This window comes from Gallinula chloropus, assembly GCF_964237585.1.
Source record: "Gallinula chloropus genome assembly, chromosome: 1".
In the NCBI taxonomy this organism is placed as follows: domain Eukaryota; kingdom Metazoa; phylum Chordata; class Aves; order Gruiformes; family Rallidae; genus Gallinula; species Gallinula chloropus.
The window spans coordinates 134,066,153-134,093,092 of record NC_140085.1 but is presented as its reverse complement, the minus strand read 5'-3'; the positions used below and the strand labels follow the sequence as shown (position 1 = coordinate 134,093,092).

At 40.8% G+C, this 26,940-nt stretch overlaps 1 protein-coding gene across 2 annotated transcripts in view; it reads left to right on the top strand.

Moving 5' to 3' along the window:
• The window catches only part of FRMPD4 (FERM and PDZ domain containing 4), a gene marked incomplete at its 5' end in the record, with an annotated part of 310,938 nt that overhangs the window by 35,546 nt on the left and 248,452 nt on the right, over window positions 1-26,940 (top strand). The gene's annotated exons all lie outside the window — the stretch shown is intronic.

Sequence of the window (26,940 nt, the reverse complement as noted above, 5' to 3'; positions counted from 1 at the left end):
CAACTTGCTATTTACAGTAGTTCTTACAGATTTGATATTGATACAGTTAATCACTTAAACTTCATAATTGCTAGTTCTTAAGTCACTGCCATTAATTTCCTAGTTCTATGTTGTACTGGAAAAAAATGTTCCCTTCCTGTATTTACAAAGAACTTGCAGCAATAGATGCAAAATGGGTGGAGAGTCTTCACAAATCTTTTGTTTCTCACATTTAACTTTTTTTACCTATTTCACAGTTTACTTGTAATTATATTCCACATTAATACTTCACTGCTAATTGCTTTAGTAGTGGGAGTCACTTCTGTGCTTCCATCTGGATCGATGCCGACTACTGAGATGGGTTTATTGTACAGGGGCTAAATGTTTAAGTTGTGCCACTCTCCTTTAAACCTCTCTGCCAGCTGGAAGGAGGTAGACTAGGAAAATGCATTTCATTTAATTAACTCAAAACCTCATTTTTTTTCCCCTTGGTGTTGCAACCTTGGCCGTACCTGTCTCTGGGATGCCATCGGTTCCTTTTGCACCAGCAGCTCAGCCGCTGCACTTGTGTAGTTTGTGCTCTTCCTGAACATTTGGATGTAAAGTAATGCGTTTATCAACATGCAGCAGCACATGAACATTAAGCAGGTGGAAGCATGAGTGAACATGAGTATAAAATGAAAGCCACCAGGAACGTTTGGCTTGCTAGTTTTCATTTTCTTTAGGTTTTTTTCCCATTGGCCCCACTATTAAGCGTATTGAAATGTGTTACCAAATTTAGCATTTGATTCATGTGAAACAGTGTTTGCCTCGGGATTCAGCTGCAGCTTACTGCTGGAGATGTGGGCTCTGAAAGCCTCTATTTGGGTCATCCTTAAGTACACTGGAAAAGCCCAGGGAATGAGACAGCTTCACTATTGTCTCAGGATAGCTTTTACTCTATGGGTCATCCTCCCGCCCTGTGATAAGTATGGATATTTCTGCCACCCTGTTGTGTAGGGTTTTTTTATTTTATGTTTCTGTTTAATTTTAAATGCCTGTGCTGCTATTATCTATAATACCTAGAAGATGAAAAAAACATGTTTTTCTACTTGGGAGCAAAAAAGTCCCATATGTGCAATGAGATAGGGGGAAGCTCTTTACAGAGAGAGTGGTGAGGTGCTGGAACAGGCTGCCCAGAGAGGTGGTGGATGCCCCATCCCTGGAGGTGTTCAAGGCCAGGTTGGATGGGGCCCTGAGCAACCTTGTGTAGATCATGCCTGGGGTTGGTGGCAGGGGTGTTGGAACTCTATGATCCTTGGAGTCCCCTCCAACACAGACCATTCTATGATTCTGACATTGCTCAAACTTTCACAGAAAGCTCTGTTAGGCAGTTATTTATCAACTGTGAATTGTGTTTAAAAGAAAGTGTTTAAATTCTTATTTCTCAGATAGTGATAACAAACATATTTCCAAAGATCTGTAATATGACTGTAGCATTAGAGCATAATATTTATTATCTCTTTGTAGGTCCAGAGAGGGAAGAAAGATGCAAAGTCAATGTAGTGAAGGCTGTCTGAATTATTTCAGTGGTTGAAGGATGATGCAACTTTTTCATCTTAGAGGATGTGGGTTGAGTTTGTGTGTTGATTTTAACTGGGATAGTTAACTTTCTTCATAGTAGCTGGTATGAGGTTGTGTGTTGGATTTTTGCTGCAAACAGTGCTGGTAACAGAGGTGTTTCTGTCACTGCTGAGCAGGGCTCACACAGAGCCAAGGCCTTTGCTGCTTCTCACCCCACCCCATCAGTGAGGAGGCTGGAGGTTCACAAGGAGTTGGAAGGGGACGCAGCCAGGACAGCTGACCCCAACTGACCCAAGGGATGCTCCATACTGTATAATTTCATGCCCAGCACATAAGCTGGGGGGGGGAATTGACTAGAGGGCCAGCAATAGCTGCTTATGGATGGATTAGACATTGGTCAGCAGGTGGTGAGCAGTTGCATTGTACACCACTTGTTTTATATATTCTGCTATTATTTTATTTTCCTCTACTGTCCTATTAAATTGTCTTTATTGCAACCCACAAGGTTTACTTTTTTCCTCATTTACCTCCCCATCCCACTTGAGAGGGGGCTGAGCAAGCGACTGCGTGGTGCTTAGTTGCCAGCTGGGGTAAAATCAGGATAGTTTGTAGGGAATGCTTCTGGGAGGAGAGCAAGTATAAACTGCGACATATAATGATTCAAAGTTTGTTAGTAAAAGCCATGTGGAGAAATAGCTAATTTTGTGCTGATAGGCCAGCTCTGCAGCTCTTTACAAGCTGACAAGCTTGTTTCCTGCTAATTGTACGTGTTCCAATTTATGTTTGAGGGAAGTTTAATTGGAATAATTCTAGAAATCACATGCAGTAAAGAAGAGTTAGGGCATGCAGACCTGTCCTAGGGAACCTGCTTTGGTGCGGGGCTGGACTCAATGATCTCTGGAGGTCCCTTCCAACCCCTAAAGTTCTGTGAATCTGTGTGAAAATTGATAAGCAACAAAAGACAGAGCAACGAATGTTACTCTAGGGCAGTTTTTAGTGATATGCCAAGGTAGGCAATCCAGGCATGGGCAGGGTAAGATTTTTTAGAGGAAAGAATGTCATTTGCAGCAAATTTTTGTATACTTAGTGTTACTGAGGAAATAGAACCTCCAACATCACTAAATCTTCTAAAAATCTGCACAGAAATAGGTTGCATCTTCTCTATGGTTTCAGTAGTCTGGGTGAGAAGGTGTTGTGCTATCCTGTTCAGAAGGGGGAGCACAAAACAGTGTTGCAGAGATGTGACAGAGGTGCAGGATACCAATCCTATGTCAAGTAGAAGATAATTTTATTCCTGTAAGGGAAAGGATTTTTGAATGCACTGTGTGCATTCTTTGTCTTGGATTTTGATATTTTTTTATAGGATTGAATTATCTATTGCCATTAATTTTTAACCAAACTCCCTTGGGCTAATGCTTTTTCCAGAAGTTGCCACCTGTTAGGTAGGAGGCATGGGAGCATGCCCATGGTTACCTCCCACAGTGCTGAAGATAAGCTTGCTCAAATCTGAGGTGAGCAACCTTAGTGTTATTATCAACTGGCTCCTGGAGTTTGTGTGTCCCTAGAGGGAGGTGATCCATGTTGAGTGGGTGACTGCTCTGCAGTCTGGGCAATCTTTTGGAGCAGGCAAGGCTCATGAGCTGGCTCACCTGTAGCCCTCCCAAACTATAGAAAATTGGTAGCAGGTTCATCTCCAGCTGCAGTTCACAGTTCCTGCCTCTGAATGGCACGTGGTAGAGATCAGAACAGTCTATCAAGATATGCCACTTGGAATATGTATTTTGAATTACTGAGCCATAATTTAAATCTCCCTGAAGCCACGTGTGTAGAGCTCTGTACTTATGCAATTTTCTTTTATGTGAGTTCCTCGCTTTTGCCTTTCCCCTTCCTCCTTGAAAACAAAATAGAGAGTGATGAACACAATTGAAAAATGTGCTTTGGGGAATGGAAAGCAGAACTAGATAGTGAGCTGTTCTGAAACAAGAAATAGGTATTATAACGGCAACATTGGGTAAAATCTTAACTTGTTTTTGCAAAGAATTGTCTTAAAGTTGTCTGCTTATCCAAGAGCAGAATAAAGGACCTACCCTTTTTAAACAGTCATCTAAGAACAGACTTACATGGCATGGTGCTTTTAACGGATACATTTGATAATCAGTTATAGTTTGTCTGGGGATTTAAATAAGATTTGGATCACACATTATCACTAGTAAATGTGTATTAAGGAGACATTCCTTCTGATGCTGTGTAATGCAGCGATTGGCATGGTATGCTTCCTCCATTACTGCCCTTCTTACCCCTTTTATTGTCCCTCAGGTTTTGTTACTGCTATTCATTCAGGATCCTGAAACTCATTAAAAAAAAACCGTGCATACATCACAGTTAAGAGTGGAGGCTCTTATATTCCTTATCCTTTTTGTTGTATGTTTTAAAGGAACAAGCAGGAGAAAAGGGATCAAAGTAAAAATTGGAAGCAATCATCTAAAGTCCTTTTAATGAGAAAATGTGAAGTAATAAACACACTGTTTAACTGTTTAACTTAATTCTTGTCTAAATATCTACTTAAACATTTAAATGTTAAGAGTAGTAAATAAAAGGCTAAAAGGGAGTATGTTTCATAAATGTGGAAGAAGCTATAGTGACTATGTTGTCCAGAGGAAGATAAAGGAAAAAATACTTGAATATATTTTTTGTACAGTGAAACTCAAGTAAATATTTGAAGCAAAAAATAAAATTCAAACTCTTAAAGTTAAGTGCTGGAAATTTGAGTGTAAGAGCACTAATATACCAAAGAAAAGGCAAGACAGGAGCAGCTATGTAAAAAAAATGAGGAGTTACTACACTAATGTTAATTCAGATGTTTCTAATGCTGGGTGTGTAACAAAAAAGTTAACTCTAGAAGGTCTGTTTCCTAGAGGAAGCATTTAGTACTAAAAAGCAGCAGTAAAGGAGGACTTGAACAAGTATGTTAAAGATGAACAAGAGAATGCCCAGGTTTAGCCAGGTACATCTCATCTCAATGTAAGGATTGTATGAAGGAGAGAAAATTACTGTTGCCCCTTCGCTGAGGAGAATTGAATCTTGACCTCAAACTGTTCTTGCAAAGCTGATGCTATTTGTTAATTATTAAACTTTTCAATTGTTAGTTGGATGCTTCAAAAACTTCTCCTGCAGCTTGTGTAGGTACTTTGAACATTTTGCCACAAATCAGAGTTTTTACTTTTTGTCACTTTCCATTCCCAAACCCAAATCCTGTGCAGAATTTTATTTCTACATTCTGCATTGTATGGTGAGTAATATGTTTGAGAGCTTCCGAAACTTGGCTGTATGAAATCTGACCTCATCTTTGACAAACCTAGAAGTCTGACTGCCCTACCTGTCTGTGGTCAAGGCGTGTTGGTGTTTCTTTTATAAGGATCTGTGTAAAGTTGTGAATTCTGTGACCTCAGTAAGGCTTTCCTGCCAGCTGGCTGCCCATTAAACTACGAAATGCTGTGTGGCATATTTCTCTGAGGAAATGTCGCCTCGCCTCTGACCATATTAATTCTTCTTTATATGAACAGCATTGGAAGCTTTAGTAATAAATAGCCAATTTAATTTGCTCATTGATGCACCTCTAGGCAGGTGGCATTGCTCTTCTTTCAGCCAATATGTTATAGGAACTGCTAAGACTTACTGATTCATTGCTCTCAGAAGAAATTTAGTCTAGTTATCTAAGGATAAATCCTGAAAGGTTTAGCCTTTGAACATAGACTCTTTTCCTGGTACTTACATCGTGTTGTGGCAGTGGAGGATCTTTTTTCTTGTGCATTGGGTGTTTTCTGTCTTGTCTCTTGTTTCATAATATTTCTGGTTGGCTGTTTTGGTTGTAGTTCTGTACTTTTTTCCCTATTCAAACTGATGCCAAGGTACTGAATGTATGTATCTGGCACTTCTGAGTAGCTAGGGAAAATAATGAAAAAATTATCATGGGGTGTGTGTGTATATGTGCTTATTTTCTGTCATGATTCTGAATGAATAGTGAACTTGCAGAATTTATGAAAAAATCTATGTTTCTGGGGGTTGGAATCCAGTATAAAGTTTGTCAGTGCTTTTTATTGCAAGATGACTGTGAAGAACATGGTTTAAGGGAATGATAGTAGCAACTGCTCCTTATGTTAGGCAACCCTGTAACAAGTATTAGTGCATAACCATAGGAAAATGAAAATGCAGGTTAATACAGGGTCTAATTCTTTCCCCACTGTTCTAAATTTCTAAGGCATGGGAGTTTTTTAGGAACTTAGAGAAATCAGTACAAATTATTCTCTTCTATGTCATGTGTGCAAGAAATAAAAAGTAATCATCCTTTTTCATGTGATGTTAAAATTGGAAGAATAAGAGTATGAGATCTCCTCTGCAGAGAGGATGAGCATGTTCAAAGCAAGAAGTGAGCATCTAAATGGCAGATCACTAATGTTTTTATTAAAAATAATCTAGGGCTTTTGTGATGGTTCTTGTATTGTTTACTTCATGTAACTTCCTAAGACAGAAGTGAAGTGTGATTTTGCTTTTCCGTTATAAATTTGCATAAGGTACAGCAGGAGACAGCATTTTTCAGATAAGTTTTTGTTGCTTTTGCTTTCACCAGGGTAATATTTACAGATGTTGCTTTAAATATTTACAGAATTTGGAATGTGTATCAGAAATAGAATCACAGAATAGGGTGGTAAACATGCCTTAATATATAAATATACCTAAAATGTATGTGCAGTTTCATAGAAATCAAAGTACAAACAACTTGCTGACTTTAGGTAATGTTTCAAGTATATTTAATAATGCAATTATTCAGCATTTAACAAAACTAGATAGAATTTAGATATTAATTGCCAGAAGATGGTCAGATCATAAAGCTGCCAGATGGTATAGGGAATTAGACTGAAATATACTTTCTGTACCTGCAATCAGGTGGTCTTGACATACAGATGCACTTATCTTCAGGAGATACTTGAATTAACTTGTGCTGCATTACTAGGCCTGAAGGGAGGTTATGTTGGGTAAAATTCTTCACCTTGTGCTCTTCCAGATCAGAAGATAACTCTACCTCTGTTTGGCATAGTTTTCTACCAATTTCTACCAATCTACTGAAATCTCCTCTCCCCTGTTTCCAAAATAAGGTTTCCAAACTGACCAGATAACTTTGGTTGGATGAAGTACTTAAGGACGTGGTTTAGTTAGTAATATAGGTGGAAGGGGGACTGTGAGATTAGATGATCTTTTGGAGGTCTTTTTCAACCTTGATGATTCTGTGAGTGCCCAACTTGCATTAAGATCTGATTTTTGAGAAGGAATAACTGCTCCTTATTTTCTGAAAAGTGAGATGGTTTAAAGTGATTTAATTATCCAGAATTAACTTTTTAAAAGTCTTTTCCCTTGACCATCAAACCCCAAATATTTCTACACCAAGACAGTACTTTCAAATTAACTGATTTCTTAAAAGGACAAGCCAAGTATTTTTACTGTCTGTTCAGGAGCTGATGGATTATGAAGGACATGTGAATGTGGTAATTAAAGTAAGCACCGAGCGGTGCTCAGTTTGATCAGTTGTTTGGCGTGCAGACATGGAGGTGTATGTGTGACAATGCCCTCCACTCTGTGGTCTGATTTGCCTGGTAAAGACCAAAACCACCTTGTTTTGTCCCTTCTCTGATGCTCACCATAGCACCTGTTGTGTGAGAACAAGACATACATCATTCAGCTTGTCTAAACCTGTGGGTGTTTCCTGATCCGGAAAGACGACTGTGGTCCTGTCTGAGCCTCTTGTCTGGAGCCATTTGGTTTCACAAGAGCCAGACTAAGACAGTAATTAGGGACTCTCCTAAACTGTGAAAAAAGTTCAGAAGTCCTCTGGAAACATTGCAGTCTTGGACCTTACATAACACAGAAATTGTCCTGACTTATTTCTCCCATTTGAAGGCTCTTGTAAGCCCTGGAGTGTAGGAGATCAGTAACAACAGTGTGGGGCTTTGGTCAGCTTAATGATGTCTGCTTAGCAAAACATTAAATAGTAGGTGAAGGCCAGTTGTGTAGTCTGCTTTTACCCCCATCCATGTCTTTTGGTGGCAGAATTAAGTGGGTCCTGGGTGCACAGGGACAAATTGGCATGAGGAGAGGGCTGTGCTGACAGATCATACCCCACTCAGCAACAGGAGGTGCTCAGCCTTATCCTGCCCAGTGCTGTTGTGTGAAGCTGGCCCTGCCCCGGCTTGCCTGCTTCACCACATCACCTTCCTATGGCAGGATGTCCAACACATGCAGCCAGAACCCTGTGCAAGGTCTGGAGGCTTGGGGGAGGAAGCAGAGATGTACACTGGAAGAAACCCTTGCTCTTGTTCTAAGAGTTGGTGTCAGTGATGGTTACCAGTCATCCCCATGTGACCTGCCTTCTACAGGAATGTGCCTGTGATGGCTTCTGCCTCCTCTGCAGCTCCATTAACCTCTGTCATGCTTTTCTGACATGCAGCCCACGTGTACTCCAGTATGACATAAAATAATGGGCACAGGTTGCCCTGGTATGACCTTGCCAGGCAGGTAAGCTAAACCTCATGGAGAAGCTTATTCCCTTTCACCATTAGATGAAGCAAAAAGCTGTCCCCACCCCAAGCCTCAGAGCTGAGAGGTCTTTGCTTAAGCTTCTCCTGGGAGCTAATGAAGCCTTGGGATTTCCAAGGGCTGTGTGTTTGCTTCAGTTCAGAAAAATAAAGTGCCCAATGCAGAATCCTGGTGTGCTTTACCATCTCCTTAAATTTGCAAAACTAAGTGTATGGTAAATGAATACTGTCTGTAATGAGGCAGCTTTTATGCACCAAGCTCAGTCTCTCATGTGTGATTTTTTGCTTTAACCCTCTCAAGTTGCCTCAAAAGTTCAGCCAAAATGATCAAAGGGATAAATCAAATACTTCTTAAAAAGAAGTGACTTTCTGCCATCAGGAGGCGAGTATAACTGATGCCTGAGACTTAAGTTATTAGACTGCTAAAATTGAGAGATGTAGTTCTTGTGACTTGCACATAACTTTCCATTGGAACATCTTCACATGCTGTGAAGCTATACTTGGTACACCTTGTGTTGTGTGATGGCTTCTTTTTAAAATGTACGGACTTCTCCATTAAGTGTTGCTGCTCTTTGGGTGTTTGTAAACAGGGAGGGAATGAGCATGGAATGGAGCGAGGTGAAAGCCTGCTGGTGCCCGGCTGTGGCTGAAGTAGCCTCTGATTTTCTGTATGTCCCAGTGCATTGTGTTCACTTTGCAAGGACGGTTGCTTGATCAAAACAGCATGTATTTCTGGCTATATTTTTCCCACTGAAGCCTGAATTTTATCAGGTAAGCACAGAGTTGTTTATGGTGTTAGTTTGGGACGGAGAGACACGTTCGGTACCAAGCTCTTCCTTTCCACTCCTGGTACCTGTCAGTGCGTGATTTGTTTTTTCCAGAGCTTGTTTTCTCTTGATTGTGTGTGTTTTGAATTTTCTTCCTATGCTGAGCAGGTATTTGACAATGAATACTTGATTCTGGAGTCTCATACCTACAGCACATACTGCAGAAGGACTGCTGTAAAGCTGATGAGGTTTTCATGGTCAAAAGTAAATCTTGCTGCATTCAGCTTGTCATACCTGATTTGCAAGTGCACAGTCACACTGTATTTTAGCAATTCTTTAGCATATTTTCCTGTACATGTTAGGCAGCATTATTACATCAGACATTCTACGTTTTTCATGAGGTAAAGCAGTTATGCCTTTTAAGAAGGTCTTAAATACAATTTTAAGATGACCTGCAATCTTCATCATCAATACAGGCTGGGAGAGGCATTGATAAGAGAGTGGCCCTGCAGAGAAGGACTTGAGGGTGATGGTGGATGAGGAGCTTGACATGAGCTGCAGTGTGCTCTCGCAGCCCAGATGGCCAATCGTATCCTGGGCTGCCTCAAAAGGACCCTGGCCTGCAGGCCAAGGGAGGTGATTCTGTCCCTCTTCTCCACTCTTGAGACCCCATCTGGAGTTCCTGTGTCCAGTTTTGGAGTCCCCAACATAAAGACATGGAACTGTTGGAACGGGTTCAGAGGAGGGACAGGAAGATGGCTTGAGGGCTGGAGCACCTCTCCTATGAAGACAGGCTGAGAGAGATGGGCTTGTTCAGCCTGGAGAAGGCTCTAGGGGAGACCTATAGTGGCCTTCCAGTACCTGAAGGAGCCTACAAGGAAGCTGGGAAGGGACTTTTTAGAAGGACATATAGTGATAGGATGAGGGCGAATGGTTTTAAATTGGAAGGGGGTAGATTTAGATTAGATATTAGGAAGAAATTCTTCACTTTTAAGGGTGATGAAGCATTGGCACAGGTTGCCCAGGGAAGTGGTGGATGCCCCCCCTGGCAGTTTTCCAGGCCAGGTTGGATGGGGCTTTGGCCAGCCTGGTCTGGGGAGAGGTGTCCCTGCCCATGGCAGGGGGTTGGAACTAGATGGCCCTTAAGGTCCCTTCCAACCCAAACCAGTCTGGGATTCTAGGAGTTCTTTGCTAGCTAGCTAATTCAGTAAGAAAGGCTACAACAATTTTGTTCTGAGTAAAAAAGAGGAGTTTCCTTTCCTTTGTAGTATTTGTTGTGGTTGAACCTCTTTAAGAGCATTGGATGTCTGTGGTAAGGAGGGATTTTCTGTGGAGCTGCTGCTAATGTGCAAAGCTCTGCAAATTTGTACAGTGCAATTGCAAGTGTGAGGGTCTTTGGAGAATGAAACAAAGATATTATGATGGGATTTTGTGCATAGTTCAGTGCTTGGACATAATCTAGTTCATTATTACACTGGCTGTAACTACTATAGAAAGATCACTACAGGCTTACCAGAAGTAATGCAATTTGTGGATAGCTCTTTTAACTAGAGGCTTCCATTGCAAACTCAGATTTTAAATGATCTGTCATTCCACAGAAATTATTAGAGCTGCAGCTTCTCCGGGTTTTTACAATACCAAACATTTAAAGAACATTCAGGTAACTTCCTCATTCACAGGAACGAGTCAGTTGCCTATGATTCATTGTGCTGAATATTCAGTATAGGCTTTCTCTTTCTCTCCTTCTTTGTATCTCTTGGAGCCTGATGTGTGGTGTATTTGATGTCAAAGTCTTTGTGGATCACCTCTATATCTGTAGCAGGCCTATCGTAAGTGGCAGGAACACCTATTTGAGGATGCAAACAGAATACGGAGCTATATGATGTGAAACAGTTCATAGAAAATTACTTAACGTGCCTTTGATCTGGTCTTTTTATGAACAAAAAGTATTACCTGCTACTCAAAACTGAAGGAAATAAAACCTGAACTCAATTAGCAAGCACTGGTAATTGTCAGCGTTTCTTTTGGTTTGTTGGGTGAACTGAAAATCTGATTACACATGGTTTAAAGCCAGAATTTGTATGCTTTTTTTTTTAATTTTCTGTCTGTTAATATTTAATGCTGTGGAAACAAAGTAGGAGTCTTCCTTCATGTGCAGGATGGTGCAGCGGCCAAGGAACACATATAGGAACTCCAAATTCACATCTGTTCCCTGACATGTTTTGAACAGAAATTTGATAAGTAGTTAACAAGTGGGGTTGGGTTTTTTTGGTCAAGTTGCATAGGTTTTCTTTCTGTTTTTCTATTTGTATTTTTGGAATTGTACTTTGGGAGAGGGGGTGAAAACTTAAGATGAAGGTATCTGGACAACTTGGTCTGGATTCATGGAAGTTTTTAGCATGACTGAAACTGCTTATTTCTTTCAGTGTATTTGTCAAATAGTGAAATGACCTTCCTATCATTAAAAATAACTGTGTTCCTAAGGTAGCTGATTTACCCTGTGGGAATAAGCATGAGAATGCCAAAATGACTTGGCATGGTAGCTCTGTGTAATACACAAGCAGTCCTTTTAAAACTTGTGTGTTTTACTTTGAGCTCTGTTAGTTTCCATTCATATTTGTGTTTATATGTCATTATTTATGTAATAAAAGCGCTATGACATCCACAAGCTGTCTGTGCTGTATGTGCCTGCTGTGCACCTATTGAACTGAAAGAAGGAGAGATTTTTGAAGACTTAGGCAGTTATAGTAATGTAACAGGGCTCTTGTGAAAGGAATAACCTGTTATGAAACATTATTAGACCATTTGTTATAACTAGCAGTGAGTTGGGGACCTGTGTGAGTGAAGTAAAAGCTCCTGACACGATGTTTGCTTGCTAAAGGCTCCCATTAGCCACTGTGCTTGTTCAGTCTGCAGAGTGAGGCTTGCCAATAAGTATGAGCACATGGTCACTGGGCTGCTTGCTCTGGTAAAACCAAATCAGCTCCTGTTTATCCATGGAAGGAGATGTTCAAGTGGTAGAAAGCGGTCTTTGAACAGTCAGAGGGCAGTGGATTTAGTGCTTATTAGCTTTTACCTAAACTCAAAATCTCATTACTGTTTGACTGAACACTACAATGATTGTGAAATGGTAAGCTGTTTTGTGGGCATTTTCTGGCTGCATTCAAAAACTCCATTGATTTTCATATTGTAGACTTTTTTGTTACCTCTACTAAAAATTGGAAAAAATTCTTAGCCCTTTCTTTTCCTCATTTGTTCTGTACAGTCCTCCCCTATCTTCCTCCCTTGCCACTTCTGCAGAACTTCCTAGTAGCATGGAAAACCCTAAGCATAATTTTTACTGATAATTCAAAAACTCAACTGTTCTTTTCATTTGCATCTGCACCATTATAAATACCCCTGGCTGCTTTAATGCAATAACCTGAAAAATACCAGAGTTGTAAATAACATACAAGGACTACTACTCTTTGGGTGTTCTGCTAGCCTTAGTAAACCAATGTGGGTGAAAAGGGAGGCAGTGTCAGGTAGAGATGTCCTGACTGATGTCACTGTATCTCTATTGACCATTGTTAATGACAGCAGTGGATTAACTGCATTGGTTTTATCTGCTAATAGAAGCTGGAGTTTTGCAGTTTTCCTATACGTGGAGGTTGTGTACTGAGTACTGTGAAAGAATAAACGTGGCTATGAAGGGAGTGGTGAGCATGAGTAACATCTATTAAAATTGACTTTTTGCCTTACTTGCTACTTAACGTGGACCCTATCAGAAATCTCCATGCCAGCAGCTGTCGATACACCTATTTCCAGTAAGTGCTGATAGATTTCAATTTTTCTTGATCCTTTGCTTCTCAAAATTGTAGGGTGCATCCATTTTATCCCCAGGAACTCAATCTGAAATTTGCACAGATAAAGCTACAAAAAAATTCTACCCTCCTCAAAGGATGCCTGCTTATCCACTTACAAAAATACTTTGATTTTTGATTTGGTTTTGGTGTGGGGTTTTTTGTTTTTAATATATATGGGGAATTAATCTTCATTGGTTAAATGTATGAGCTTTTGTGCACAGGCTTCTGTAGGGACCTCCACATGGTGGGTAACCTTTATCCACAATGGTAGAAAAGTTGGGTGGTTTGTGTGTTGGGTTGCTGGTGTGTGTTGATCAAATGGCTCTTGGAGCTGTTGCTCGTGACTTGAACATAAGGTAGGTCTCAGCATCAGAACCTCAACATTTTCTTTCTGCTTTCAGACTTTGGTATATGAATGAGAGGAAATGGGTGTTCTTACTTTAGGCTGCTGAGTGAATTAATCTGAAATGTGCTCTGCAAGTAGAATTATCTTTCAGCTTACCTCTTTCTTTTTGCTTCTGTTGGTATTTCACGAGAACTGTTGTGTACAGCTGGACAGAGGTATAAAGGTATAAAAGTCTACTGATATAACAGGTTTACAGAGCAATTGACTTGAATTTTAACATGCTTTCTGAGTGGTCTTGTCCACCCCTGTTCCTAGTGATGTGGCTGTCTGGGGAACTGTGCACCGTATATGACATCTGCCAAGAAAGTGTTAGCTCCTAGATATCTGTAAATAGGCAGCAAATGTAGTGTGGCTGGATTAGCTGTAATGTATTGAGGAACTGCAAAGAAACCCAGGAGGTTTTTTCCGTTGTCCAAGAAGCAAAAGGGTGGGGTTTGGGTTTTTTGCTTGTAAAAAACCAAACAAACTAAACTGTCCTCATGGATAGAGGACAAAAATACTTCCAAGCATCTGAAGTAGCTGGTAGGGTGCTGTTTGTCAGCTTGCACATTGATGCCCTAGAGAAGGAAAGAGCTTTAAGGTGGGGGAAACGGATGGACTTGACACTGAAATTGAGAAAAAAAAAACCAAAACCCAACCCCACACATTAATATTATGACCTAGGTGACCCTCAGTGTGCTCCTTTCATAATAGCTTCCAGACCTAGGAGATGTAGTCAGTGTAAGGAGCAATAGGTTATTAATGTGAATGGACAAAGCCATCCTCTATAGATTTGAAAACCTGTAGGAGATTTTTATTGCTGGTCCCAGAAGTAAGTCCTGGAGCACTACTGCAAATTGCTGTAGTGATGCTTAATCAAAGAAACCCTTCTAAGCCACAAAGTGCTCAGAGGCATTGGAAGTATTCTGTTTGTTGCTTTCTTTCCAAGGGCTTTAATTGAGGCTGTACCTTTGCAAAACAGCCACAAGCACCTTCAAGACCTGGAAGAGTTGTGCTCTTTAGGATGGAACTGAACTTGGAAACAGAAGTGAGTAGGCTCCTCAGGAGAGGAAGGGTTTGAATGGCAGAGCTACCCCATGCCCTGTGCTGGGGCCTTCATCATGTGGTGAGAGAACTGGAGCTGGAGTGCTGCCAGCTAAGGCTCTCAACGGCCTTGTGAATAAACAAGAGTGCCATAGAGGAGGTTTGGTTTCTTTTTTGTTGTTGTTGCATGAGTTTTTATTGCTTGTTTTGTTTTCCTTTACCTCATTGAACCTTTACCTCCACTGAACTCTCTCTGTACCTGGCCCAGGTGCAGGGATGCAAGCTGTTGGCACTGTGCTGCTCTTGAAAGAGAAACACGAGGGAGGCAGCAGGGCTGGTTATGATTTGTGTGTTACAGTAATTTGTTTATAATATTCCCTTCTGAAGGTTTGGGCTCACGTACAGGCTGTGTTAACAACGTGTGAACAAAACGTACCTGGGAATACAGAGCTTTCTTTGGTCTGCTGGTAGCAAAAGCAGCATAAAGTGAACAAGACAGTGATGAAATGAAGTTTGGGGAGCTCAAGGTCAGAGCAGTGAAGCTGTTGATGAGGTCAGCTGGTGCCTGTGCTTCCTGCTTGGGATAGTTGTGCCCTTTGTGATGGTTTTGCTGTGCTCTGCTGAGCGTATGCACTGTATTTATGAACACAGAAGCCTGTCTTGTAGCTTTTGGTTCTTTTTCATGATGTAAGGATCAGTATCTTTTTTGTTTCTAGTAAGTGTAAAGCCTTGCATTCTACCTGAAACTTACTGTGGGTGTTTCTTTTAAGGACACAGTGATTTGTAGCTTGGTAACTCTTGAAGTGCAAGTTGTTATGATCATATTTAGAATTTCTTCAAGAATGACAAGAAGAATGATGTTGTAAGTGAAGGCTTAACTCCTTTTCTGAGTCCTCTTCCTGTCTCCCTTGTCCCACCTTCACTTCTATAGCCAGCCTTGTTATTTCTCATTTCCTGGCTTGGTGAGTTCCAATTTCATTATTTATACAGCTTAGGGCTGGCACCCTTCCACTGCCATTAAGAAGGTTATCTGTAGACCTGAAAGCACAAAACTTTCTGCTTCGAGGACAGCCTTGCATTGAGTTTACTCTTACTTTCTGTAAATCAAATCCTTCATGAAGACGGCTGTCTTTACTCTTCCTGCATGTAGTGCTTGGCTTTCATTGGGTTTCTCATATGCTACTTAATCACAGATTTTCAGCCTTCAACATAGAAAGCATGTTTTCTTCTTAATTGCTCAGTGGTTAAAACAAGGGAGGTCTTGATCTGAACTATGATGTTGGAAGGTGAAGACCAGCAATGCTGGTACTTGTGCCAGAAGCAGTGTACATGAACGTGGCATAGCTGTAGTCAAGGAGCTGTGCATGTCCCTGAACATGCAGAAACTCTAAAGTTTTGATTGTAAAATCTAGCGGTTGAGTTGTTGGTTTAGATTTGTCTGCAAATTGGGATCATGACTAAAATTGACTTCCATGAATGTAATGAAACAGACTCCAGTCTAGCTTGCGGTAGAAGTGATAAGCTGAATAGCAGATCTTGTTGTCTGTGCACAGTGATTTGTGTAAATTCTCTCCAGGCCAGGAATTAAATGTTGCAGTATTTATTAAAATTTCCCAGTCTAGAATTGGTACATCATCTCAAGAAATGGAAAACCTCTTTTGTTTGTTTTCTTTTTATAGCAGAGTTACCTTCTGATAGAGAAACAAAAGTTGTATCACATGATCTGTGTGATCAGGTCTGATCCCTAAATGTTCCAGAAATGGAAAATAGCTCTCTTCACAAGTTTGCTCCCATCTCAGACATTGAATACATCTTGCACTTTTCCAGTTACAAGGCTTGGAAGTTTTAAAAGTGTACGGCATTGTTGTGTTGTGATTCAGGATCTTAAATTTAAAAGATGAATGCCAAATTATCATCAGATCTATGATAATGATGCAATAACTCTGAATTTAAAATAATTTTGCTTCTTAATTTCTGTGGTTCTTTCCACTAAGGTTGTTTTTGCATTACAAAATGAATGAGTTTTGGTTTTGTTCTTTTTGGCTCATCCCTATAGCATTCATTTGGTTCAGTGGTAAATCATCTCAACTACAGAATCATAGGAAAAATATCTAGGCTGAGATTTAAAACCCCCCACCAAACCAACAACAAAACACCTCACCACAAAACAACCAGCCATGTTTCACATTTACTCCTTTGTCTAGGGCTTGCCAAGATATGATAGAGAGCTTAGGAAAAATATGCAAAGAATAAAATGCATAGTGATATACCTGGGGAACTAAATAATTGCTTCATGTTGTTATGGCTGTTGATTTAATCAATATTTTTGTCTTCAGTGATTTTCTTGATATTCTTTTGATGGATGCTCGCTAGATTCAAGTGACAGCCAGCAGGTATTTTTCCCAGAAGACCTGAGCAGCTGAAGTGCTCTCTTTTGGCAAGGGGAAAAAAAAAATCAAATAATTGACTCCAGCCAGTGCCAGTTGGCTTCATCAAAGACAGTTAATCAAAATACCAAATTTAGTTCTCTGCCATTGTGAGCTATTGCTTCTGTAAAGCCAATTTCACCCAAACTGTCCTAATTCAAAGTTGGAGTCATCGGTAGTCACAATTAAAATATAAATACCTGCTGTATATAAATCCTGGATGCCTTCTTGTAAGGTGCCTGTTAAGAAGTCTTTCTTGGGATTTTTTGGGAGGATGTGTGCATACACAGAATCCTAAATAGAGGTTTGAAGAAAAGTGTCATGTGCCTGGTGTGACTCATGTGCTTGTCATTAAGTGTGTAAAAACTTCTTTCATAATCTCTGTTTAGGTACAGAATTTTTTTGAGTCCTTCCCCTGCCCCAGCAGATACATTAGATTAGAAAATGTACTTTTATTTCTCTCCGTTCCTCTTTATGATCAACAGTCTTCCCTTAGAAAAGTAGGTTGTATAGCAATGACTTTCTCTACAGGAATGCATTTTAATATACTGTTAATGAATGCTTTTATATAGAAACTTAGGAATAGAAATTTATTAATTCCTTCCTTGGATAATTATGGAGATAGATCCTTCTAATCTAGTTTCCTGTTACATGAATATAATACCTCCACCGTTTCCTCTGCAAACTGTTACCCTTTAGATGACTGTTGTAATTCTACATCAGTTACATGTAGCTACTTAATTTCCCATTATACTCATCCTCTTTAGAATGACACTCCTTTGTTCATATCAAGACCATTTATATCAGCGCAACAGTGTTGCCATTAAAGAGAAATCAAACTTGTGTTTTACTCATTAGTTGTGCGCATACAAGTAACACCTTAGGTTTTCTTGTTCCTTTTTCAGGTTTAGTGTGTGGAGTTGCATATTCTGCTGTATTTTGGTGTCTTGCACAAAGGATTGCTACAAAATATAAAAGACAGTTATTTTAATAGGGCAGTATTTCTAAAAGCCATAAGTTCGTATTATAAAGAGCACTATGAGATTTTCAGGAAAAGTAAGTGTGATAGAAGGAACATAAAGAAACATTGAGGAATATCAAGGGAAACAAATAGTGTGGGATCATGGAAAATAAGGGTATAAAGGCATTTACAAAATGCACAAAATCCAGACAGAGATATTTAGAGAAACGTGGTTAATTAAAAATCCCTTCTCTTACGTGATGAAATGGAGGACCTCAAATCAAGTGGTAACCTCTCAGGACTTCAAATCTGTGTACCAAGTTACTTGCTATAAGATCATTTCTGAGGTAGGGTTCTGGGGGATATGAACTGTTAGGTTCAAATGTTGCTAGTCTGCTGAAACAGGTGGCAAATCCCAAGTGATGAGACACCAGTCACTCAGGGTACAAGGGCAGAGCAGAAAGCTGTTAGTGTTTTGGAATGCAAATGTGTTAGCCAAATGATGTTCCCGTCATATGAACATGTTTGCCTCTTGTTGGTCTCAAGAATTTTACTTAAGAATTTTCCTTCCTTGACATTCTTTATTTGCTATTAAAAGCATTTGGAAACTTTATTTTCCAGTCTTCCTAGCTGCTGGTTAACTGCAATGTTCCCAAGGACTGAATTAACTTTCTGTTCTTGGGTCTTGGCTTTTATATTTTTAAGGCTGCCAGCTAGCCTGTGTTATATTCCATATCTGCTTTGCTCACCCATCCTAGCCTCTTATGCTGTAGATGGGCTACTCTTCTGCTTCCTCTGATTGCCCCTTGGGTCATCCACATCCCATGCATCAAGACTTTTACATGGGCAGAGGAAGGGATGAGGCAGGATTCTGTTAATACAATGAGAAATTAGAATATTCTTAATGCCTAGTAAAAAGCAAACATCCTGGGAGCAGAGAGGTGTAATGAAATGATAGTTTTCTAGATCTTCTAAGAGTAGCTTCATTTATGCCTTCAAACACAGGAAGAAGCCCTAAGTGAATGTAATAGCAGAAGAAACTCAACTGATTTGTAGCTCTCTTGCATACCATGTTATTCCTCAGTATTTGTGAGAACTTAAACTGTTAAATATTTTATATGAAGAATTTATGAAGAAATACTTGATCATATGAGCTAACCGTCTTTGGTCTAAAACACTCCAAAAGAAAGTTTGATAACTGCTGAGCTTCAAATGAACAGTCAGGTCTCAGGGAAAGATGTCAGGGATGGTATTAAGAAAATGTAATAATTGTAGGCTAAGCTTGTTCAGTTTTGTTTGAACTACTTGTACCGTGGTTGATACTGCTCAATGAAAGGTGACAAGAGAGTTGGAATGAAGAAGACTTGAGGAGGTGAGACTGCCTGTATTGCCTTTTGCTCCTTCAGGGGTTTATATGGGGAGGCTAAAATTGAGATGACTTCAACAGAAGTATATCTGCACTGAGTTTGAGACTACAGTGGAACTTCTTCAGGTAATTAGAATGCAATTTTACCTCTGATATTAAATATTTCAATTCTAGCTGTGTTTTTCATAAGCCACTTTATAAAGTATAGGGTGAGAAGTCAAGAGATCTAAATTAACATTGTTTAAGTACTGATTTCCTTTGTGACTGCTGAGATTCTCAGCCATGCAGGCCTACTCTCCCTTTTTGTAACAGGAAAAATAACTGAAGATATTTGATTGTCCTCTAGTATGGTTATGAGTAAAAAAAAACTGTAAAATGAACAAAATCTTAGAGAGAAAGTGTGCTTTAACGTGAACATTTTCAGCATGCTGATAGCATACTGCTGAAAGCCTTGGCAGTTTCATAAGCACCAGCTAGTTGTTAGAGGAAGAAGAGAGGAATTTTCTTTCATGTGTGCGCTTTCAGCAAAAAGACTCATGTTTTAATAGTGAAGAAGAATCTTTTTTGGGTTTTTTTTTTGTGTTTAGCAAAGTTCTTGGAACTTCCAAAAGAAAGCAAGCATGTTCCTGGGGTGGGAACAGTGCTTGGATCACATAGTTACATCATCCTCCTGCAAATGCTGTATGTATATTGCTGTAGCTTTACTCAGCTGGGCTCTGGTGGAGAAGGGGGGCTTCAGGGGTGGCTTCTGCAAGAAGCTCACTGCACACTCAACAGCGAACGTCAGCCAGCTCAAGGCTGGAGTCATTTGTTGCTGACCAAGGCTGAGCCCATCAGCAATGGTCCCAGTGCCTCTGGGAATCACATTTAGGAGAAAAAAAAAAACACAGGCAGCTGCTTTTTGCCACCAGAGTGAGAAGATATAAGGAACTGTGCAGGCACCAAGGCCGGGGAAGGAAGGGCAGGGAGGGGGTGAGGCACCAGAGAGGAAAATGCCCCTGCAGCCTATGGAGAAGCCCCATGCTGGAGCAGGTGGAGACATACAGGAGATGCTGTGACCTGCGTTGGAGCAGGCCCCTGCCAGTACTTGCAGCCTGTGGAGAGAGATATCGATCCACACCGGAGCAGGTTTGCTGGGGGTTAGGCTTGTGACCCTGTGGGGGACCAGGCTGGAGCAGTCTGGGCCTGAGAAACTGAGAGTCATTCTGTGATTTATTACTGCCTGCCATAGCAGTGACGCATGGTGAGGCAGCTGGAGAAGAGCTGAAACCCTGTGTGAAAGGACTCAGGTTGGAGAAGTTGGTGGAGGACTGTGTCCCATGGGTGGGACTCCTGTGCAGCAGGGGAAGGGTGTGAGGAATGCCCCCCTGGCCAAGAAGGAAAACAACTTGTGAGGAGCTGGCTGAAACTCCCATTCCCTACCTGTCCCTGTGATGCAATGTGGGGGGAAGGGGAGAAAGAAGGGAGCAAAATCATGACTGAAGTGAAGTCTGCTAAGAAGGGAGAGGTGGGGGGAGGTGCTTTAAGATCTGGTTGCACTTCTTGTTACTTGAGTCTGGTGTCACTGGATGTGCAGTGCAGTGTCATAAATTAGTTTTCTTTCCTTCATTCTGTGTTGAGTCTGTTGTGCCTGTGGTGCTGATTGTGGAATGATCTCTCCCTGTCCTTATCTTGACTCCTAAGCCTCTCAATAGGTATTTTCTCCCCTATTGAGCTGAAAAGGGGACTGATAGAGTGACTTTGGGTGTCTGGCTTCCAGGGACAAACCACCACATATATTTATGTGGTTTTACTCTTATCTAAAGACACTAGTTTTTTGTATTTTAAGAAATCAGTGGTGTTCCACAGGGGTTAGTGCTGGAACCACCACTGTTTAACATCTTTGTTGGAGACATGGACAGGGAAATTGAGGGCACCCTCAGCAAGTGTGGTGACAATACTGCTCAGTGTGGTGCAGTCTATGTGCAGGAGAGAAGGGATGTCATCCAGAGGGACCTTGACAGGCTGGAGAGGTGGGTGTGCATGAACTGCATGAAGTTCAGCAAGGCCAAGTGCAAGATCCTGCTCATTGATTGGTGCAATCCCAAGCCTAGCAACAGGCTGGGCAGAGAATGGATTGAGAACAGCTCTGAGGAGAGGGACTTGGGGGTGTTGGCAAATGAGAAACTCAACATGATCTGGAAATTCATGCTTGCTGCCAGAAGGCAACCGTATCCTGGTCTGCATCAAAACAAATGTGATCAGCAGGTTGAAGGAGGTGATTCTGCCCCTTTACTTAGCACTAGTGAGACCCCAGCTGGAGTACTGCACCCAGCTCTGGGGTCCCCAGTAGAAGAAAGACATGGAGTTGTTGGAGTAAGTCCAGAGGAGGGCCAGGAAGATGACCAGATGGCTGGAGCACCTCTCCTATGAAGACAGGCTGAGAGACTTGGGCTTTTTCAGCCTGGAGAAGAGAAGGCTCCAGGGAGACCTTACTGCAACCTTCCAGTACCTGAAGAGGCCTCCAGGAAAGCTGGAGAGGGACTGTTTGTAGGGCCATGGTGTGACAGGACAGGCGGAATAATGGGTTTAAACTGAAAGAGGGTAAAGATAGATACTAGGAAAAATTCTTCCTTATGAGGGTGGGTGAGGCTCTGGCACAGGCTGCCTGGAGAAGCTGTGGCTGCTCCCTCCCTGGCAGTGTTCCAGGCGAGGTTGGATGGAGCTTTGAGCAACCTGGTCTAGTGGAGGGTGACCCTTGCCCATTGCAGGGGGTTGAGAATTAGATGATCATTAAGATCCCCAAACCATTATATATGAAAGAACAAAAAAAAGTTTAATACGTATATATTGAAGCTGCCTATAAAGGACACCAGTGAACAGTTACAGTAGTGTTTAAAAGCTAGTCAGTTGTGCGTTCTTTTCCTGCCAAAAATCAGTCCTACTGCTCAGACCTTGAAACCATAGGAATCCATCTGGAGCTCCCTGGAGGTTTTATATGCCAGTTCAGAGTGAAAAGGTTTTGAGATCCTTTCTTTGAATTCTGCTTTGCTTTTTGTGCAGCATTGGAGCCTTATAGATTTCTTGGCAGTGACTTTTTGAGAGTTTTTCTTTGGGGTGTGGTGGTGTTTTTGTTAGGGTTGGGGTTTTTTTGGGTTGTGGAACAGCTGCAAAATCTAATTTCCTCCCCAGTTCTCCAAAGAAACTTGAGGTCTGAAAGAAACATAATGTATCAAGTTTCTTGTCTTAGGTCTTCAAGTAATTTGCCCACCCCAAGTTCAAATTATAGAATACAGAATGGCTTCCTAACTTACAGGTAAGACAAGGTCCAGCTCCTCATCATCATGATCTTTTCTTCATACAGAAGCAGTAAGGGGCTCGCGATTGCTTTACTGCTCCTTACATAGCTGCTACCAACGTTAACTTCTGTTAACATTAGTTGCTGACAAAAAGCTTTTTCTTCTGTCTTCTAGAAGATCCAGGAGATAGGAGAAACACCACTGTGAGGTCCTTACCAGGTATAAGGGATTTAACTACTGATTTCAGTATTATTTTTTTTAGTTGAAAGAACTAGGAGGCTCCAGCTCTGCTTCTATTGACAGAATGTTCTTTGAACTCTGAATGCTGTTATGAAACTCAAACCTTATGAAAAGATCATAAGCTTTTGGGGCCAAGGCTAAACCAACTTGCTGGAAGCCTGGTGCGGCTGGTGCTGTATCCTTTGTTCTCTAAGCCTATTTTGTTACAGAAATACAGAGTGGCCTCCAAATACTGTGACGTAATTGGATGCCGTTGCCTTGCTTGACACCATCACTAGGTTTGTTTCCTTCAAGTCTTTGCATTTTTCTGTATTTTTCTGGCAAGTCTAAGTCTGCAAGCTCTGCTGGGTTCTTGTAAAATAATTAGTCTTTGCATTTGAACTGCACATATGATGGGAACCACCAAAGAGTAAACTGTTTGCACTCCTGTCAGGGATTGTTCTTTACCCTCGTTGGCCAGGGGTGTCAGAAACTCCATCCAGATTATCTGTGTTTAATTGGCTTTATTCAAAACTAGTCTCTCAAATCAGGAAGGTAGGGAAGATAATGCTACAGTCAGCCTTTAAGTTCATAAATGCAGATTGTTGGCTAGGTGACATACGGCTGTGTCTTGTACTGAGGGAAGCTGAACTAGCTATACTGTCCTTTGTTTCATAAAGGTAAACTCTTAGGTGTTTGGTCTTTTATTAGTGACAAGCTTCATCCTCAGACTTGAGTGCTGTTGTTTTGCTTCACTCAGTATGATGAAGTATCAGGAGATAATGTAGCCATTCAGGTATAACCAGTCTTGTTTCATATATAAAAAAACCAGTCTTCAGACACAGGGCTCCTCAAAATGTGTCAAGATGCTCAACAGCAAGGGGCTATGTCTGTGACAGGGTCTCCCTTAGCTGGTGGGAGCTGAGTTCCCAGGGACATGTAAGGCTGTGTCACCCGCAGCAGCTCTTCCTTGATTCCAAAAGTAGGATCCCTCAGTTGCATCTGCGTGTGCCACCTACGCTGCAGGTCTGGGGCAGCTTTCAACAGCTCATGACCACCTCTAATGATACATTGTGATGTTTATTTTTCACCGTATGTTGCATTAAAAAAAGACAAATCTGTGTAACGGAGCTCAAAATTCTCCAGTTATGTCTCTGCAATAAGCCACAGCTGAAAAAACATGTATAAAATTAAATGTGACTGTCAAAAAATGTCTGTGTCTTACAGTTTTGGATTCTGGGGGAAATTCACATGGCTTGGCTGTTAACTATGTAGCACACTACTGCAACAGAATTAAACCTGAGAAAAATAGTGGAGTCAGATATACAAGAGAAAAATCACTTTCAACAGCACTGCAATGCAGATGACAGTTATTCTGGAAATAGGAGTGCAGAGGCTGTTGTGATAATCATGTGTTGTCTACCTTACCATCCGGTCACCTGCTGTTTATTGTGTTGGATTTTTCTTTTCTAGGAGCTTCAGCAAGCAGTGGTATGGTTGGAAGAGGTTTTGTTGAGATGTGTGGGTTGTTAATCTGAATTTAATACAATATGAGAGTAACCTTAAGAGTTGTAAATAGTTGAGAGCGGGATTATGCTTAAAGATAGGCTGAGGATTTTTTGCTTCATGGACCAAGTGTTTTTTGGGGAAGATTTTTTTGAGGTTATTTGGGTAATTTATTTTTCGGGCGGTGAGTTAGGAGAGAACCAAATCCTTACTTAGGGGTTTTTTTTAGCTTATTTAAGCATGTTCAGGCTTTACCCAACATGTTGTATTTATACTTTTGAAAGCTATCTGTTGCAAAGTGCAAGGACAAAATAAAATAATGATCTAAAGAGAACTGCTCTGGTACTTTGATTAGGTTCTAACTAAGGCTGTTTTCAACTATCTTTGCGGAAGCATTACTGTCACTTCACAGGTGAACACTTAACATCTATCAAGTTTGAAGCAATACCAGATCATATATGATGCTAATGAAAGGCAGTTAGCATTGTGCTAAATTCCTACCAATCCACATGGAACTCTGGTGACTCCAGAACTGTGACTGGGTTTTTTTCTGTATGAAGTCTCTCTGGAGGGGAGGAAGAGAATGGGGAAAGAAGAAGAAAAGCCTGGGGACTGTAAAGTCCATACAAAGCAAGTTAATGTTTTTTTTCTTTCTTTCTAAAAAGCATCATTCGGGTAGGTAGTGGGAGTAAGAGGTATGAAAAGCCTTTGTACCTGGCACCCAGTTGATGAACAGGCTATCATTATTTCTGTGAAACTCTTGCAAATCTTCTGCTGGAATCTGAATGTGTAATTTTCAGCCTTTGGCGAGAGGAGATGGCAGAACCCGTTTTACTTCTGAATTCAAACGATGAGTGTGGGCATTCAGAAAGCTCTGCTGTGTTATGCCAGTGGTCTGTTACACTTTCCATGCAGATTCTGTATTGCTTCAAATTAGTTGAAAAAAAAAACAACAATCAGACATTGATGAAAAACAAACCAAAAATAGCTCCAACCCAAAACAAATGAGAGAAGCCACCTGGAAAACAGAACATACTTGCACATGCAAGTGGTGACACATAAATTACATAGATTTTCTTCTTGTGTTAGTGGGTTTTGTGTTCATTTGTGGAGACATGCTTAAAAAAGGTCATTAGGCTACATGCAGTGATTGAGTTTGAACTTGAACCTCTTTGCATGGCAGAAAGTGTTGTTGTAGGCAAGGCTGAGGATACCTGTTGGATAGGGATGACTTCTGTTTAGATTTTTGGTGGTGTGTTTGGGATTTTTTTTCCCTCTTAAGGTAGGTATTTCCTACATGGGATGGTACTCCCATGTTCTTGTTTTCTTTGCACCTCTGTACATCTCCAGCATTTTTCTCCTATACTGCATCTTCTGAACTCAAGAAGTTGAATATCATTAGTAGGAAAATGTGCATGCTACTGAAGTCTGCAAAACTTCAACTTGTGTTGCGGGCACAGGAGGCATGTGGAGCATGTATAATGATTCCTGTAGAATAAATCAGTATGAATAAGATATAAATGTGGAGGCCATCTTGTCTTTCAGTGTGGTGCCTGCTAGGTAGGTGGGCATCTCCCCCACCTCAGCCCTTATAATCAGATGGCTGATAGTGCAGGGACTTAACTCTGTTTTAGGTCACATGAGAGATTCTCTAAATTAGGAATTTAGGTTTGTAAACAATGAGTGGTTTCAATTGAGTTAAAGAGAGAGATCCTCTCTCAAAACACTCCTGTGAGATATGAAAATCTTCTGATTTCTGGAGATCAGTCAGGTGTACTCTAGGTTCTCAGCACTGTTTTCAGTAGCTGCTGTTCTACCTGCAGCCTGACAGAACTGGGACAGAAATACGTGATATTTGATGGTTATGTTGCCTATATGTTGAAGGTTAACCTTTTTCTTATCAGTGGAAGTGTGGCTTAATTTCTCCCTTAAGCCCTAACAGTGCTCACGGTCATTATCTGAAATGGGGTTTAACAGAGACAAAGGTGCATCAATGTTGACATCTATTTCCACGGCTGTGTCAGCATTGAGATCTCTCTTGTATTCTCAAGTTGTAAGAGAATCTTTTTTTTTTTTGAAGCTTTTCTTTAGACATCCTAAATGATTGTTCATTTGCAGCCGAACATTTATCATGATGCAATTGCAGTCATTTAAAAAATGCTTTAAGAAACCTTCCTGTTCTCCCCATCCAGTCTGAATATTGCTGCAGGATATTGAATGCTGTTTCTGTTACCTTAGTAAATATGTTTTGCGGATGTTTTGATCAATGATATCACTGCTTTCTGGTTGTCCTCCAGCTGCTCGCTGTATTTTGGAAGTCTCATTTCTGTGCTTGTTTATTTTGAAAACTAGAAATAAAGGCCACTTAAATTCCATTAGCAGTGTCTTATTTTGCTCTCCATTTCCCTCTTGATATGTTTACTTTGCCTGAGGGTGTCTGAAAATTGGGGTTTTTTGCAACATTTAACTCTTGCATTGCTATTGCGCACGATGCAACTCTGGTCCCCTACACATGCTCTCTTTGTGGGACGTGTGTGCCACATTGCCAGGTGGCACTGAGCTCCAGCCTTACTAGAGCCACATCCTCTTTATGCCTGCAGTATGTTTACCCTTACTTCCCTCCCCCCCTTCCCCCCCCCCCCCCCCCCCCTTTCTTTCTATCTTTCTTTCTGGGTAATACTTAAAGCTATATTTTGTTTCCAGACTGATATTCAGCAAGGCGTGCGTAATTGACGGTGCAGTTCAATTGAATGGTTAGAAGTATCTGTTTTAGAATTCTGTCTGTACTTGGTATCTGAAGGATGTTTTTTTCAGAAGCCCTCTGTTTAGCATGGTTTCTTGTGTGGACAGACTAATCATCATCTGTTGAAGAGTATTCCTTTCTCATAACTTTTTCTGTTCAGAAGTGCGATGAAATATAACAATGTGTATAATGCAGTATTGAAAAATTGTTGGTCTGTTATTTTGCAGATTTCTTCCCTCCTTAATATTTGAGGGAGAGTTCTTCCTTGACT